Source organism: Mixophyes fleayi, chromosome 10, assembly GCF_038048845.1.
Source record: "Mixophyes fleayi isolate aMixFle1 chromosome 10, aMixFle1.hap1, whole genome shotgun sequence".
NCBI classification, from domain to species: Eukaryota; Metazoa; Chordata; class Amphibia; order Anura; family Limnodynastidae; genus Mixophyes; species Mixophyes fleayi.
This window is the reverse complement of record NC_134411.1, coordinates 28,568,331-28,581,289: the sequence shown is the minus strand read 5'-3', so window position 1 is coordinate 28,581,289 and position 12,959 is coordinate 28,568,331. Positions and strand designations below refer to the sequence as shown.

Sequence of the window (12,959 nt, the reverse complement as noted above, 5' to 3'; positions counted from 1 at the left end):
TGTCTCGTGCAACTCTGGGTGTACCAATATGGCTGCGCCTCGCGCTTCGGCGGTTGCTATGGTTACAGCGCGCTGGGAATGTCTCAGTCAGGTACCTCAGCGCTAGAACACACAGCGTTTCATCATATTTACAGCATAGGTAAAATTACTGCTGTCGTTCTACCCACTATTTTCCAAGTTACTTAGTCAATCTGAGGTAAAATGAACAAATAAATATGTGTAGACATATATTTCCCTAAGGACCCATGCACGTGGGCGTTTAAAGCGTTTACATTTTGCATTACCATTACCGAAATCCAGGTAGGACTCTCAGGAGGGCAGGCAAGTATCCCAAATACTGTCATTTACTTGCCAAAATGACGCAATTTGCGGTGAATGGCGGCAAAATGGCGTTTTTGTCGTGGGAATGGGGCCAAAATGACGCGATTGACCGCGTCCCGCCCCCTCCTGCCCTCCAACCACCCCCCCTGCTCGGGATCTAATGAAATTCACTATTCAAAGGTTGGCAAGTATGACCTCCATACTGATCGGGACAGCGTTGCGTGGGAAATTTGAGAGTTATGTCTTATTCACTGGTGGCAGAGCAGCGGAGAACGGGGGCCGCGCACATTTGAGGAGTTTGGAAGGGAGGACAGAACGGGGTCCAGCCTGACACTTCAAAAGCTCTAGGCACGCTCCATGGTGTGGTCATGCCCCCTGTCCCGATGCCAGATTCCCAAATGTTAGGAGATATGCTTCACCGCGTAGGGAAATATTGAGGTAGCCCATACTTGCCCACTCTCTCGGAATGTCCGGGGGACTACCCGACTCCCGGGAGAGCAGGCAATTCTCCCGCAACCTCCCCGTAGGGAGCCTAAATGACGGTATTTTCGATGAATCACGTCATTTTGAATTGCAAAAAAACGCCCAGCCCTGCACCCTGCCTCCCTCCCAACCATACACACCCCCTACAGTATCTCCCGGAGGACAACAATAGAAAGTTGGCAACTGTGAGGTAACGTCTGCCTCTAACCTGATCCCGGTGGCTGCTACATAGAGCCATTTCCCCAAGGCTCTGCTGGTTACAGAAATGGCAAATCATTTTGTTGAGCAACTTTAAAAGGGCGCATAAGGAGGTGTCTACAGGATGACCAATCCCAAGATGAGAGACCTGTTCATAATTTTTGCGTGTTAACACTATGCTGTAGGGAAGCTTTGAGACACATTAATGAACAACCTTTGAAAACTGTGTTAAAAGTGAGGACCAAATGCAAGGTTTTGTCCATGCTTTAACCACATGTGCCGCAATGTCTGGCGGCTACCGGATTTCTAGGATTCCTAGAGTCTGCATTTCTTGTGGGTGGGGATGATCACTTCATTCACATCTTCATAGCCCACACAATGCACAATGAAGCGATACAAGCCATCACACAGCGGTGAACAAGATGTGATGCAGCAGTGGCCTGTGATGACGGAAATTATGTCACCCCAACCTGCCCACCCTGAATTTGTAGATCTCTGGATCTCCCAAAGGGCAGGTCCAATATGGTTAGCCAAACATTGTTTTTATTAACTGTGTACAAGCCCAAAGTGAACTGAAATCATAATGCAATAATTAAAACATTAAAAACTTCCAAAGACATATGAACATTTTATAATTGCTACAGTCAGTAAATTGAAAACATAAAAACAAAAGCATTTATCAGGAATATAAGGAAGAAAAAAAAAAACCAAATGCTAACATTGGAATGTTGTAAACAGCAGTCTTATATAGTATAAGTAATTTTATTACGCAGTACCTCATGAAATAATTTTGTTTCTTTTCCGAATGTTTTTAAAATTTATGTATATTTGCTTGGTTTATGTGTAATTTTGTGATAGGTCTCCAGTAAGAAGTAAAACTTTCAGAAAAGGAACTGACCAAACAAGTGACGTATTTTACTGTGGAATACCCATTTTATTTTGTAACTTTATTGTTTGAATTATTACAGAGCGGCATTCTGGTCCCCTTTGACAAGCAGACGCGTTTGTACTTTGTTCAGTTGGTGAGTTAGCAAGGATCTTTTCTACCTTTTTTATTTAGTACAGTCTTCACTTGTCTATAAAATAAGGATAGATAGCGGAATACACAGAAACCAATGATTTTTATTTTGTGTAGGTTTCAAACCCTATTGTTGTTAATGTGTTTCTGCTTCCAATTCTGGACACATTTTGAAATAACATAATTATATGTCAGGAAAATTGGCTAGCCATCAGTTCATATGCATAACATCAGTAAAAAGTATTTGGCTCACTTCTGTGATCTAGCTGCGCCAGATTTTTGGTTTAAAAAGTCATCTTCCATAACTATTAACTTACAGAGTCCAGAGTATGAGAATTACATCCAATTTATAATAAGAGGAGTGGGTGTACTGTGTTATTAATGACAATCATGGACAAATCTTTAAAACCTGGGGCTGTCCATGGAAATTTAGGACAGTTGTCAACTATGCTGGTATTGAATATGCTTTTATGGTGGTTAGGGTCTCCATTGTAAAACAAAAGGTTTGTTTACAGAGAGGGTGTCCTGAAAGAGTCATTGATTTATAAAGTCCCAACATTTCTGCAGCGCTGTACAAAATGCGTAGTACATTTAACCACAATTAGAAATGTGTGGAATTCTTCCTAGAGTTATTTTTATGTACTTACAGCTATTCAAAAACACCAAAATGTAATAATTTGTTGTCCTGAGTATAAGAATACCAAATATGTGTACATTATGTAAGACATGCGGCAGTTATATCAGAAGGAACACAATATATTTATTTTCCCTTTTTTTTTGTACTGGTGTAGACCCCAAGACCCCCAGGGGCTCACTGGATACACAAAAATGTTTTCCTTATTTTAATCACTAATAAATCCAATGCAAAATTGAATAGTAACTAAAATAACAGTTATTATTAGATACATGTCAGCAACATTCTACTTGCAAAGAGTGTATTGTTGGTGGGGGGTGGAGGTTGAGAGGGGGTTCATGTGTCATATCTTAATGTTAATATTTTGTTTAGAAAGAGAAGGGGATCACCGTACCAGAAATATATATTTTTTGGTAGCAGCGAGGCCATGCAATTTCTATTGCATTTTTAAATTCACAGCACATCTGTCTTTTATTTTCACTGTTTTTATTATTTCGCTCTTTCTCCAATCAATTTTACACTTTTTAATGTATACTTAATGACAGTTATATACTGGCCACCCCAGATTGCCCCTGGGATACACGGGCCTGATTCATTAAGGATCTTAAATGAAGAGGATTCTTATTTCAGTCTCCTGGACAAAACCATGTTACATTGCAAGGGGTGCAACTGAGTGTTCTGTTTTTCACATAAGTTAAATACTGACTGTTTTTTCATGTAGCACACAAATACTTGATAGCTTATTTGTACACTGAAATTTAAAGTTGATATTTGTGTGCTACATGAAAATACAGGCAGTATTTAACTTATGTGCAAAACAGAATACTAATTTGCATCCCTTGCAATGTAACATGTAACTTGTGCAGTGCCTCCCTCAAACCATCTCCATCTCCCTTATTATTATTATTCTTTATTTAAATGGCGCCACAAGATATCCACAGCGCCGTACAAAATACAATACAGACAGTGGATCAAGCATAGGAGGAGTCAGTCCATTTTTTCTTCCCTTACATGATTCACGCACTTCTAACTAGTTTGCCCAGCATTTAAGGAAAGCGAAGAGTGACAAATACCTCCCAGCTTTTCTTCAAGTTCCTGGCTGAGCAGGACAGTCTCCCAGAAACTGCACTATCCTCACCAAATAAGGACAGATGAGAGGCAAAAGTTATCTTATTTTGCTGACCATGAATGATGACAAAACAAAAATTGCATATAAATGGTATCAATAATTATAGACAGGAGACTGCATATAAATGGTATCACTCAATATAGACCGGAGACTTCATATAAAAATGGTATCAATCAAATTAGCGAGTAGTAAATTATGCCAAGATAGACAGGAGACTGTACACTGTTTGACTGATTCATCTACGAACGCTACATGCACGCAAGTTGCATTTTTAAAACAAGCAGAGAACTTGAGTGTGCATGCGCCCATATTCAAATCCAAGTAGATCTCAAGATACATTTCCATTTGAATCTGGGTACACTCTGCCTAAACAGTACTTGTCTTCTGTTAACAGACAGTACAGACTGCAGGATACGCACAAGCATATCTTCTGCAATATCAAGTCCCATCAGGACACATGCAAATATATATATATATATATATATATATATATATATATATATATATATAAGTTAACCCGTGCATGATACTCATGCATTCTAGTCAAATCACCAATCAGGCAACCACCAACCACTCCCCACTGTCGCCCCCGGCAACCACCAACCACTCCCAACTGTCACTTCTCCTTCAAGAAATATATATATATACTTTTTAAATCTTTATAAACACTTTTAACAATTAACAAATTAAATAAACAAATTAAAAACATCTTAGTATACCAAATTTCGGCCCTTTCTGAATTTTTTTTTCCACACACACTAGGGGGCATATTCAATTAGCTTTTGGATTCGCGGTAACGCGCCGGAACAGCCGCGAAACGTAATACACGGTACCGCAATAACGTGGATTTTCGTTCGCAGCCCACAGGGTTGCGAATGAAAATCCGCATTAATGCGGTACCGTAATACCCGTAAGAACGCGCACTTTTCGCGGCAACGCGCGTTACCGCGAATCCAAAAGCTAATTGAATATGCCCCTAAGAATTTAGTAGGTCAGTGTATAACTCCGCCCAGCAGGTGGCGCTGCAGCTTGGTTTTATTTTTTCCACACACACGCAGACAGACTAACACACTCCACTAAGCATTTATATTATAGATATATATATATATATATATATATATATATATATATATATATATCAGAAATTACCAACTCCTAGTACTATAATAAGTAATAAAAATATGTGTTTTAAAAAAACAACTTTTTTTTTTACAATAAATACAGATCAGGTTGTTGTTAATGTGTACTGTACATACAATCCGGTTTTATAGTTTCTCTTCCTTGCATACACATGTTCTGTGCTATCTAGTGGTGTGCATACATGTAGTCTTTAAAACAAAGAGGATGCCGTGACAGTCATCAGTAGCAGTTGGCGCTTACACCTGTCCTGTAGCTGGTGTAAATGATACGGCTAAAAAAAAAACATACATACAAGATACCCAGAGCTTGGGTTGGCCACATCCGCATTGACACACCCTCTGCTCGACAATACTGTATATTGCCTATGTTCATTTCAATTCGTAGGCAGTAGTAAATGTCATTTGCGCTCAGACATGAATTGCGTGCATCAGTGTAAAGTCCTTTTCTGAGCACTCGCACAGCAATTTCAGGCAAGATATGGCACACAAAGGGACTGACACCAAAAGATTAATCTGGCCCTGAATCCTCAATGAGAAGTAACAGGGATGTATTGCAAATAAGACAAAGCAGAAATTATACTATTATGTATAATAATTTGACCAGTACTAGTGACCGATATACAATACAGAGAGCATTTTAGTGCCCCAAATAGAACTTAGAGAGCATCCTAGTATACAATACAGAGAGCACTTTAGGGACTTATATAGAATACAAAGAGCACTCTAGTGTTTGCCATACAATACAGAAAGAATCCAAGTAACCACAATACAATGCAAAGCACATCCAAGTGCCAGCTGTACAATGCAGAGGCCAGTACACAATCACATACACATCTTCTTCTCTGTAGCCTATGCTCAGGCTGCACTCTGCACAGGCTTCCACCAACCCCTCCACTGTTGGAAGGACACAAAGTACACACCTGATAGTTGTTTATATATTCACACATCTACTTTCCTGCTCAAGGTACCTGAATTCAGCCACATTTTCTCTCTGCTTCAGCCACATTGTCTCCCTCTTCACTACAATGGATCAGCCAGTGGGTCCCACCATCCGCACTATAGAAGGAGCTCAAAGAAGCCCAGTTGCCCTCTTTCTACTAAGGCTGTAGAATAACCATTGTAGCTGTTGGTGGAGAATGTGTCTGGTTTCTTCAAGGTTTTATTATTATAAAAAATTAATTGGCAACTGGGATTTATGTGCAGCTACCAGTAGTGTTTCATGTTGGAATGAAGAGAGATGGAAGGTAGAGACATGAAAGATGAATTAGTTATTGTAGACATCTTAAGACAGCTTCTGACAACCATGACAGTCCTTCACAATTTATCTTAACCAAACCTTCTTCCCTTTCTTGTTCTGTGTGCTACCCTTGTGGTTATCCGCTAGCTCGGAATAGCTGTGTGCCAGCTATACTTGTTTTGCATTGTGCTCACTGCTTAGCACAGAGCCAGGACACTTTTCCCCATGTTCACAGAAATTGTGTCCTAAATACATCACGAAAAAAGGAACAGTTAAACTCACCAGATTTTTTTATTGAAAAGGTAGCTTTATTGTGCAAAAAGTACAAAAAACACATACGATACGTTACATTCAAGTGTACACAGTACACCGTAAAACATAATCATGTATACATTTTAGTACGATACAAGTCATAAAGTACAAGATATAACAACCTACACTATACATCAAGTACTTCACTAACCATTCAAACTTAAACAATATCACATTGCAATAAAAAACAGTGGATATGAGGGGACGGTAGGTGAGAGGAGTAGGGTGGGGAAGTTACAAGCAAAAAGTTTCATTGAGGACAGACACAAAAAGGGAAGGGTGCATAAATAAGGCATGACAATCAATAATACTTCAAACTGTGAAAGGGAAATGGGTTGGAGGGGGTAAGGGAGGGGAGGCCACTAGTGACCACAGTACATTGCATATCCAGTTCTAGTGACCACAGTACAATACTGAGCTTGTTCTGGTGAACACAGTGCAATGCATATCCTGTTCTGGTAAACACAGTACAATACTGAGCCTCTTCTGGTGACCACAGTACAATACTGAGCCTCTTCTGGTGACCACAGTACAATACTGAGCCTCTTCTGGTGACGACAGTACAATACTGAGCCTGTTCTGGTGACCACAGTACAATACTGAGCCTGTTCTGGTGACCACAGTGCAATGCATATCCTGTTCTGGTGACCACAGTACAATACTGAGCCTGTTCTGGTGACCACAGTGCAATGCATATCCTGTTCTGGTAAACACAGTATGATACAGAGCCTGTTCTGGTGACCACAGTACAATACTGAGCCTGTTCTGGTGACCACAGTGCAATGCATATCCTGTTCTGGTGACCACAGTACAATACTGAGCCTGTTCTGGTGACCACAGTGCAATGCATATCCTGTTCTGGTAAACACAGTATGATACAGAGCCTGTTCTGGTGACCACAGTACAATACTGAGCCTGTTCTGGTGACCACAGTGCAATGCATATCCTGTTCTGGTAAACACAGTATGATACTGAGCCTGTTCTGGTGACCACAGTGCAATGCATATCCTGTTCTGGTAAACACAGTATGATACTGAGCCTGTTCTGGTGACCACAGTGCAATGCATATCCTGTTCTGGTGACCATAGTACAATGCATATGCTGTTCTAGTGACCACAATGCAATGTATATCTTATTCTGGTGACCACAGTGCAATGCATAGCCTTTTCTGGTGATCCCAATGCAATGATTACAATTGTTCTGGTGACCATAGTAGAATTCAGATACCATCCTTGTGTCCTCTGTACATTGCAGAGTTTACTCACATGCTAACTGTAATTGTTAGGTTTTGACTACAGAGCAGTCATCTGGTTTTAACTATTCTCCTGCATACACCTGCATACACACATCTCATTATACACCACTCTATAAAACCCATGGAGAGAGATTATTATGTTGTCATTTATTTTGAATTTCTTTACAGAGAGACCAGAAAAAGATTGTGTGAATTTTAAAAACGTCCTGCAGACTTACCTTCAGAAAAAGGTATGTTGTTGTTGTTGTTTTGGTATTGTTGATGTTAGAAGCACTGCATAAAAATGTGAATGTTAAATTGTTTTTATTTTTTTTTACATTTGGTTCATATATATATATAAATGTGGGACCTGTACAATGTTTTAATGTCCCACATTACCAATGCTTCTGTTTTAATAAGTTATATGACTGTTGTTTAATTCCTTACATGCTTGCATACATTTTCATTGCACTTTATGTTTTGTTTAAAGTTTTTACAAGTCTTGACTATGTAGTCTACTATATATACCTATGCAGTACCATACATATTTTGTTTTGTTTTTGTAATTTCATTAAAATTTCATGTTTATTAAATGTATGCGCTGAGTACATTATGCAATATAATTGCTCTGTGTGTGGTATTCTATAACATCGCTATCGGGAGTGAGGTTCCATGGCTGGAAGAGGCCGAGGTTTCTGGTCAGGAGGTGGATGACGTTGACCTGAGCCCTCCTGATTCGTAACATTATATAGCCTACAAAGAGTTGTTGATTTCCTCTTACTTTTCATGTAAGTACTTTTTTACTTTGTTTCAAATTCAATGCTTAATGTAAATAGTCAAAAACACAAGGAAAACGTTTTTTTCTTCAAAAAATGTGTATTAATGAAATCACAAACCACACGTGCAAAAATGTAAATTAAAAAAAAAATGGTAATTTTCTTCAAGGCCGCTTGTCTCTTGGTCCATCATTTAATTGAGTTCTTGGCCTGACCTGGCATATGGTTGCCTGTGATGGAAACAGTGGTGAAGAAGCACAGGGCAGTGGGACTGCAGAGAGTGGAGCAGAGGGTGCGGGGTCAGCAGAGGTGGGTTGTGCCAAGAGGCGTTTGGGGGCAAAGAGGTAATCTGGGTAAAACAGGTGGTTTGGGCTAAAGAGGGATGTTGGGCAAAAGTAAGAGGAAAAAGAAGATAGTCATTAACAATACTTAAATGCCCTGTAAAGTGGCTCATATAGAGCCTGGCACTCACGAAGAATTGACAAGCAATAGCTCTGGTCAAATAATCCAACTGTACTGTGAAGTGCTTACAAATCACAAATGACATGCTAAATGATTGTCTCTACAGCTGTTATATAGGGTGTACAGGTGCATTCTCCTGAGATTGCATGTATATGAATGGCTAGGCGTTGTCACGCCCCTAATTGCCTCGATAGATAGGGTATATTATTGTGAATAATTGACAGATGAAAGTCAGCCAATTTAGATATGGTATTGAAGGGATCCACGACTGACGTGTATACACCCATATGTACACTGAGAACTAATCAGTGATAAGAATGCTGAAAAGCCTCATTCACTTGTAAACATGTGTTTGACAACGTTCGCCCGTGATGAGCTGCGGGTGCTCACCACAGCAATGGACAGTTTTCATGGTCCCGCAGCCCGTTACATTACCAGCGGAGGTGGAATGACCCAAGGAGGAGACAGACAGAGCTCCTCGCAGATTTCAGGACAGCGATTGCTAAGCGTAACTTCTCTATTAATTGTAATTAAAATCATATTCCAGTTACATTTGGCCCATTACAGAGTAACATTCTTTGGGCCAAGTACAAGGCCTGCTATGTAATAGTGATATTTCTGAGTCGGCTTGTGATTAATATAAACCTGCCAGGTCAAGTCCATATGAAAGTGATGTAGAGGTGTATTTATTTGAACAACGATAGTCCATGTGTTTATCTTTCACATTGCAACTCCAGCCTCCAGGTGACTTGCTCACCCATTTTTTCCGTGATACTTTTTTGCAAACGACGCTAACAAAAAAATTGTTTTAGCGCATATGAACATATAACAGCAGATTCCTTGTAATATTTCACATTGCATGTGGCCATTGGAGGAGCCGTAGCAGAGACCAGTAACACACACCTGGGTGTAAATTTATCAAGCTGTGGGTTTGAAATAATGGATATGTTGCCTATAGCAACCAATCAGATTCTAGCTGTCATTTTGTAGAATGTACAAGTAAATTATAGCTAGAACCTGATTGGTTCTATTAGCTATAATAGGCAACACCTCCAATTTCACCTGGTAGAGCAGAGGATTAACTCACTGTTACATAAGCACAAAAAGAGATATATCTGGGGCTTTCCTACATCCAAAGGTACCATGGGAACCTCTACACATATACTTGTGAAAGTTTTTAATAACTTTTAAATAAGGCATCTTGCATTTAGGGTTTAGTGTCACTCCAAAGCAGCCCTTGCGGATCTATAGTTGATACTACCCTGGGGCAGCTGGAATGGGTGTGTGTAATAAATACGGTTGGCTGGTTCAGCCACTTCTGCACATTCAGGAGCCGCTCTCACTATTTACATACTGAGCTGGAGTTGGACCTCCCAGCTAGGTCTCACTAACAACATTCTATGGACACTAGCTGTGAACTCCTGTAATCTGGTAATGGTGGGAGTCAGTCATGGTTGGACCCTCCCTGAAACAGTACAAAGTGGAAGGTGTATGAAAATAGCAGTTCTACAAAGGTGTACAATCCATTTAATGTTCATGCTTTTGGAGTAATACTCTGTGTTTATATGCAATATGATCTTAGTTTAATGTTTATTCTATTCTGTGAAAATGTCTATATCTAATTCCATGCACCTTAGGTGAATAGGAGCTAATTATCTGTGTAATAAGTAGATAAAACCTTTAACCTTCCTAATTTGTGTGCACTAAGCTTCTTATTGTTTGTTGGAAAGAATGCTGCCCACACATGTAAAACAATAGGAAAAAATAGCTTTTGAAGGCAGCCTGAGCTGATGCTGCAAGGTATTCATGGCTATTTACATCTCTATGTCTATTTTTTACCAAATCTTTAACCCTTCTAGTGCTTTATTAGAGAACGTATTTCATATGTTCTGCCATTGTACTATAGTATTGACTTTTTTAAGGATGTTCATTTTTTTATTTCAAAATATATATAACTGATAATTGTCCCATTAAAATATGGATTTGACTTTATAATTCCACATTTATTAAGGTAGTTTTGTTGTAATCTGTTCTCCTTGCTCTACCCTGAAAAATTGTCATTTTATGGCGACTAAGACTGTTAAATAATTAAAAAGCCTCAAAAACCTAGTAAACCTTACTGCTGCCAGCCTTGGGTTGTACTGGCAAAATTGAGGTACAAAAAGTGCGAGGTCCTCAGTACCAGCACTTAGCATAGTGCCAAACCAACCCGAGGCTGGTTTGGCACTAGGCCTGTCAAAATAAAATGCAGGGCCCCCTTGGTTTATCCATCCCTGTGCTGAATAACACTTGAACTATTCTTACACCCCTGGACGATAGGCGTGGGTTAATTTGTTCCAAAATAGAATTAAATACCCATTTTGTCTGTGGTGCACTACTAGTCCCAGCATGCACAGGTCGGCATTAAGTTTTTGGCCATGTAGGTGCTTGCAGCACTACAAGCGCCAGCATACCCATGGCTGCCAGGGCATGCTGTGAATTACAAATATAAGAGTTTCCTCCATTGAACATTCCTTGATGATAATTATGCCTCAATTTACGTCAACAAATATTCCTCGGTAAAAGATTATAATGGTGTTAGCAGTGGTTCCACATAATTTGATATGATATCCTATGGGATGAATTCAACTCCAAGGAAAGGTCTTATCGGAATCAGGATATTGGAGAGTCAAGAAGGGCGCTACTACTAAAGGTAATGATTTAGGAAAACTTTAATACTATTTGTAAAGAGACGTCTTGGTCTGCACATCAATAATTTATGGTGGAAATATAGTATAACATTTTTCATAAATCAGGAACCTGAGGCTTAAAAAGACACTCCATACTTGATTGATTTTTGAACAATAACATTAGATGCTTTACCTTCTCAAGTACCGAAGAACCAACGGAATCTTAGAACATAACACACGTTTTTCCAATTTTGGTGAATATCACGGCTCACATCTGGGAAACTTCACAATAATCAACATCACTAGAAGTACTGTTTTCATCATCATTTGTTTCTAATAATATCCCTAACCCTATCCCTATCCTTAACCCTAACCATATAATACTGTCTACATTTGACTTGTAGACCTATGAAACTGTCGACTTTTCAATTGTTGATGTAATATCTAGCAGTAAACTGCATATCTTTGGAAATGTGAGAACGAGTAGTAATGACGATGATTTAGACATAAAAATTGAGGATGATGCTTTGGAACTTGCTGATGTGCAACAGAATGAGATGAATAATTGTGGATCAGAATATGTTACAGTGTGTTGTACTTGAACAGGATAATGAGTAGAATGATTTATGTGTCCAAGTAAGTCAGTCACCAGTGGTACCACCTCATGCCCATGATAAGTGCATCATCATGGTCAATTCCTGACCATGGCCTTATCGGTGCAGAGTTTATATGTTGTCCCCGTGTTTGCGTGGATTTCCTTTGGGTGCTCTGGTTTCCTCCTACACTATAAAACACATACTAGTAGTTTAATTGTCTGCTATTAAATTGACCTTAGTCTCTCCCTCTGTGTGTGTGTTTATGTTAGGGAATTTAAAAAGTCTTGCCTATGTTGTCTACTATATATGTCTATGTAGTACCATACATAATTTTTTTTGTTTTCTGTTTTAGTAGTTTCATTAAAATTTCATGTTCATTAAATCTATGAATATGTGTACAAGCGGTACTGGTTAAACAAAAGATCACACTGGGTAGGTGTATTACCCGCAGAAACATCATTATCATTATCATCATCATCCTCACCATCATCATCCTCCTCCTTATCCCTTCAGCATAGTAGAGCTAACACACAGTGCCAGATCATTCACAGCACCCTGTCTTTTGGCCGCTTACTAGTAAAGATGTGATACTGCCCCTCACACACAATTGCTTTCTGATTGAAAAATTTGTGTGTGAATATATATATATATATATATATATATATATATATATATAAAAAATCTGTTGCCAGAGGTGTATAAAATCAAGCACCTAGCCATGTATTCTCCATTTGCAAACATTTGTGATACA

General features: G+C 39.2%; 1 long non-coding RNA gene across 2 annotated transcripts in view; it reads left to right on the top strand.

Moving 5' to 3' along the window:
• The first annotated feature begins 12 nt into the window (after positions 1-12).
• LOC142103911 (uncharacterized) overlaps positions 13-12,959 on the top strand; it is a 280,023-nt gene continuing 267,076 nt past the window's right edge. The window contains exons 1-3 of one of the 2 annotated variants that reach the window (XR_012679463.1): positions 13-91; positions 1,971-2,024; positions 7,895-7,956. This is a non-coding gene — a long non-coding RNA (uncharacterized LOC142103911). Of the gene's footprint in view, positions 140-1,970; positions 2,025-7,894; positions 7,957-12,959 lie in introns of both variants that reach the window. The other variant, XR_012679462.1, reaches the window with a different exon arrangement.